Below are 5914 nucleotides of genomic sequence, written 5' to 3' on the forward strand. Positions count from 1 at the left end.
ACAGGGTCTTGCTCTATCGCTCGGGCTGGATTGCAGTGGCACAATCTTGGCTCACTGCAACCTCCCCCCACTGGGTTCAAGTGATTCTCCTGCCTCAGCCTTCAGAGTAGCTGGGATTACAGGTGTGTACCAGGACACCAGCTAATTTTTGTATTTTTAGTAGAGAGAAGGTTTCAGCATGTTGGCCAGGCTAGTCTTGAACTCCTGGCCTTAAAAGATCCGCCTGCCTTGGCTCCTAAATTGCTAGGATTACAGGTGTGAGCCACTGCACCCAGCCTATAGTTTTATATTCTATTTTTTCACTTAGCATTGTCATAAATATGAATATCATAAATAATATGAAGACTATGCTACATCCTATTTATACTTATCATCTTTCTTTTGAGATGAAGTTTTGCTCTGTCGCCCAGGCTAGAATGCAATGGTACAATCTCAGCTCACTACAACCTCCTTCTCCTGAGTTCAAGTGATTGTCCTGCCTCAACCTCCCAAGTAGCTGGGATTACAGGCACCTGCCACCACGCCAGGCTAATTTTTGTATTTTTAATAGAGACGGAGTTTCATCATGTTGGCCAGGCTGGTCTCAAACTGCTGACATCAGGTGATCCACCCACCTCAGCCTCCCAAAGTGCTGGGATTATAGGCATGAGCCACCACACCCAGCCTGTACTTACCATCTTTAATCACAAAATAAGTGAACCATTCTAGAATACTTTTTTTCTTCTTCAGATGAGTTTGGACTCTGTGAGAGAAATCTAGAATAGAATCCTCAGCTCTACCACTTATCACCATGTGACTTTAGGAAAGTTCCTAACTCTAAGCCTCTGTTTACATATTTGTAAAATGGGGCTAATGATTCCTACATCAGAGGATTATTGTGAGGACTACGTGAGGTAACACTGGTAAAGCCCTTATGCTTTTACTGATCACAAATTAGCTTTTATTAACTATAGCTATTCTTAACTAGAGGCTTCTCTTTCCCCATCCAAACAAGATTACTTCACATTTTCTGTTAATCAATGGCTTTAGAGAAATATGCTTAGAGATTACATTGGTTTAAGAGAGGGAGAGGTGAAAGGGGGAGAAAAATAGAAGAAATCCTGGGAGCTGGAAGGCTCTGCTAGACGCTCCAACTGCATGCCATGCCTGCCTTAGCCCTTTCTTGCAACTCTCACAACTGCAGGAGCAGCAGGGGTTCCCAGGCTGAAATTCCATTCCCAGGTAGCTCACAGAGCAGATCTGGTCACTGCTGGGATGTGTGGGCTGTGCCCACCTGCTCCCTCAGGCAGCCTCATTCTACACTGGCTCCCTCAGGATGACCGAAGCTGCTGTGGCCTGGGATAGAGGCAGCTGGGGAGGTCAGGGCAGCTTTCTGTGTTCTGTGAGAGCTTCTCGGTTGTCTGAAATCCTCAGCCTTCAAAGCAGAGCTGATCCCTACATAGAAATGTGAAACTGGTGTGAGTCAAATAAATCATTAATAGGCGAGCTGGGAAAGAATGGGCAGTAAAGAAGACAAAGGGTCCATCCTAACCCCTCTTAGAATGCCTGACTTCACATGTGCCTTCTATTTCCTTACTCCATTGCCTGCAACACACAAGATGCTTTTTGCTGCCCAGGAAGGCTTCAGAAGCATTCCACAGAAGTGAGCACTCTGGAAACTCTATTCTCTTGGATTCCATGGTGCCATCCTCTCTCCCATGCTTTCTTAGATGTTCCATCTCTTTCTCCTTTGTCTGCCATTTCTCCTCTACTTGACCTCTAAATGTCAGAGTTGCTTAGGGGACGGCTCTAAGCTCTGTCCTCTTTATGAACTTTCCCTCTCCCTAGATGACCTCATCCATTTCCAAGATTTGAAATATCACCTAATCCTAAATTTTTACCTTCAGCTCAGATTTTTCTGAGCTCTGGACCTATTTGTCCAATACCACGGATACACACATCTCCACTTGAATGTCTCTAAGTAACTTAACATGTCCAAAACTCTTGATCTTAACACTCTTAGTAAATCTCAGTGATTCCCATCTGCTCAGTGGTTCAAGCATACCTGAGACCTAGAAGTCATCTTTGATTCATCCTCTTCCCTCACATCCCATCCAATTAATCACAAATCTTTCTCAATTTCTCCTCTACAATTTTTCTTGCATCTTCTCACTGCCACCGTCCCAGCCCAAGCCTTCTCTTCTGATAGCCAGCTAGCTAATCACCCTGAGCCCTCCATATGAAAACCAGGAATCATTTAAAAACATAGTAAATGGGGTCATGTCACTATCCTACACAAAAACACTGCAATGGCTTCCCATTGCACTTGTTAATAGTCAATGTGTCAGGCACTTTGCAGAGATTATCGTGCATTACTCACATGCCTTATCTTAGTCTTCACAGCCTTGTGATTACCATCCTATTTTACAGATAAGGAAACTGAGGTTTGGAGAAATTAAGTAATTTGCCCAAACTGACAGTTAGAACAGTGTAGAGTTAAGATTTGAACTCAGTCAGTCTGACTCCAAAATCCAACTCTCTCAGTTACCGCTATCCCGCCTTTCACTTAAGGTGAAATCCAAATTCCCTAACATAACCTAAAAGACTGTGGCCTCCACCCTCTCTCTAGCACCATCCCCTTCTGCATCTCCGTTGTTCAGTGTGTTCTAGCCCTGTGGATCTTCTTTCAGTGACTCTAATACCCTAAGGGGCCATTAAAATTATGTTTACAGCAATTTCATTATAGCTCAGGGAAATGGCTAGGATATGATATTGAATGCACTGAATGAAAATGCATAATTGCTTATATTATATTTTCCTGAATAGGAGGCAACTTTGACGATCATGCAGTCCCAAGTTATCCTGATTAAAATATTAAAACAATTGGGTTTTTTATGGGCAGGTGATGGAAAATTGGAGTAAACTTTTAGCAATGGGGATGATTTTTTTTCTGATAAATCCCAGAAGAAAATGCTATTTTTAGTAGTCAAATCCCAGAAGAAAATGCTATTTTTTAGGAGTATGTTTAACTGAAAAAGCTTATATTTCCATTTAAATTTAGGCAGTTCTTCTTTTTTTTTTTAAGTGGGGTCTTGCTCTGTCACTCAGGCTGGATATGGTGGCACAATCCTAGCCCAACTGCTGGGTTCAAGTGATCCTCTACCTCAGCCTTCCAAAACACTGCATTACAGGTGTGAGCCACTGTGCCTGGCCTTAGGCAATTATTTTTGAGAGAAGGTATGAAAACTAATGCTGCATTATAAAGTCCTCATCAAATATCTTATATTCAAGCAAACACCCCAAATCATAGTTTGTAGATTTGTTGCAGCTTTCATTCAAAACACTTTTTTTTAATCATCTGTCACACAGGAAAACCCTAATATCTTCCTACTAGCCTAAAGAAATAAGAAAAGAGTTCTCAAGTAACAAGGTAACAACAACAACAACAAAAAGAAACACAATGGGACAGTGATTATAATTTTAAATATTCGGGAGTTTAGAGCCCTGGATATTCTACATGCAGACCACCAGGCTCATGCTTATCTTTATTTTTCTTATATGTTAAAAACACTTATTTGTCAAAAAATTATTTTTAAAAATGGGAGGAGTGGAGTAAAACAAGGCTAAATTTCAGCTAATGCTGTACCACAATCACAGGTCAGACGTAAAAAACCAAAACAACAACAACAAAACTTGGTCCTAGCAATTTCAGAAGATTAACTTCAGTGTCAGAGTCCAGAGCTACCAGGGCAGAGTAAAAGGCTGCTCGCCACTGTATAGTCATTTTAAAGGGAAAGGAGATGCTGCAGGTGGGCAGGGAAAAGGATTCAACTCCTAGGGAAACAAGATAAGAGGGGTTCCACTGCACAGGAAAAAGACAGTGTCAGCATAATCCTCACCTAACGCTGCTCAGAGGCTGAGAATATAAGCAAGAGAGTAGAAGGCTGCAGAGACTAGTATCAAGAGGAAAGAAAAGTCAACCTAGAAGAATTAAGTTATGAAAGAAAACAGTTGGTCACAAATTCCTTTTGTGTACTGAAACATGAAGGAATGGAAACAACCTGGCAAAGGGAACCCTGGAGAGCAAGTTCTCATATATGACTGCAGCCCAAGGGTTCAGTCTGCAATTATCGGACCTCCAGTTTTTAAAAGGCTGAGTACCAGGCTCGGTCCACATACTGCTCCCATTCATACTGGGCCATGTCATACAGAGAATCCCGTGTAGCTGCTGAAACCTGAGATAACTCACTTTCTGACCCATAACCATAGAACTCTCCAACTATGGGGAGCATGGCGGTAGCGTGATGCAGTGGACTCCTGTCCTTTCTACAATAGGAGGAAGTGGTGGCCGCAGAAGCAGCCATAGCAGCTGAAGTGGCAGCAGTGTCAGAGTTTGGCAATTGGTGTCTGTCGTCGGGATCAACAGAAGTAGAGTTGAGGTGGCTGGTCACAGTTGTGCTTTGGACTTGAGGCAGATGGGACATGGCCTGCTCTGCCTGTCGTATGCAGAAGCTGCTGCCACTGCTGCTACTGCCTCTTAAGAGCAGATCCAGTATCGCTTATAGTAGTCAAATGCTCCATATGCATCATTGTAATACCTGGATTCCCAGTAGCCCATGGTGGAAGGCCTGCAAACTGCTCCATACTGTTCATTATACTGCTCAGTAAAGTCTGCGACACGACTACTGGGCACTCTTTGGACCAGTGCCCTTCATTCTTACACTAATAGCAGCCACTCTAGTCTCCCATCCCAGGGGCAGTCCGAAGCCGGCTTGTGGACAACTGCACATGCATTATTTTGCCTTGAAACACTGTGTTGTCAAGGCCCTTGATGGTCTCCACTGCATCCTCTGACCGCTCCAGGTGTACAAAGGCATAATCTTTCACGATGTCACATTCGATGACTGGACCAAACTCCTCAAACTTGGCTCGAAGTTCTTGGTTGGTACAAGTGGGACTGATGTTACCCACGTGTAACTTGGTTGAAGTTTTGCTCTTCTTGTTGCTGGCTTCCACATTGATGTTCACCCTATGAAGTTTGTAATGGTGCAGGTTGCCTATGGCATCCTCAGCCTCCATCTTGTCTGTACGAAGCCATAGTTCATAATGATGTCATACTCCAGCACCTTGCCATACTGCTTGAAAAGAGAGCGGATCTCCTGCTCTGCGGCCTCCCAGGGCAGGTTTCGGATGAACAGCTTCACCATCCCGGCAAGGCCTCCAGGTGGCGGCGACGGAGGCAGCTCCCGCATCAGAGAGAAGCCTACAAAGTAGTTTGTCTTGATAAAAGAAAAACTTCACCCAAATTAAATTTAAAAGAGTTTGAGCAATTAACGATTCACAAATCCAGAGCCAGAGTAGGCTCACACAAGCAGTATGACAAGGTGCTGGAGTATGACATCATTACGAACTGGAAGGAGCCAGACACTCCAGCACAGCGGCATGGTGGAAGGAGATTTATGGACAGAAAAAGGAAAGTGTGCAGAAAACGGAAGTGAGGTACAGAAACAGCCAGATTGGTTACAGCTCAGCGTTTGCCTTATTTGAACACCATTGGAAAAGTTGGCTACATGTGATTGGTCAAAACTCAGTGATTGACGCATGTGTAGGCTACAGTCTGTTTACAACTCCACTTGTTACAGTTCATGATGTACAGAGAAACCTTTCGGTCAAAATTAAAATATGTAAGGAGGCAGCTTTAGGCTAAACTTGATTTAACAGTTTTAATAAATCCTGGTCCAAAGGTTAACATTTCCATAGAAGCTACAGTTTTCAGTTTCAAGAATAGGTAAAAAGAGGGCAGCACCATGATCCATAAAATCTAGAGTGAGGCTCAGAGTTGGGGCCGTTTCTTGGTGACATTGCGATGGTTGAGCTAGTCTACAACAAATCTATGAGAACGGCACTTGGAAGTGTTGGCTGCGTTCACGGCATA

General features: G+C 43.5%; 1 pseudogene; it reads right to left on the minus strand.

Annotated features, from left to right (window-relative positions):
* Positions 1–4074: 4074 nt before the first annotated feature.
* Positions 4075–5243, minus strand: LOC108286882 (annotated as a pseudogene).
* Between the last annotated feature and the right edge of the window lie 671 nt (positions 5244–5914).

Source organism: Cebus imitator, unplaced genomic scaffold (assembly GCF_001604975.1).
Source record: "Cebus imitator isolate Cc_AM_T3 unplaced genomic scaffold, Cebus_imitator-1.0 Scaffold331, whole genome shotgun sequence".
Lineage (NCBI taxonomy): Eukaryota > Metazoa > Chordata > Mammalia > Primates > Cebidae > Cebus > Cebus imitator.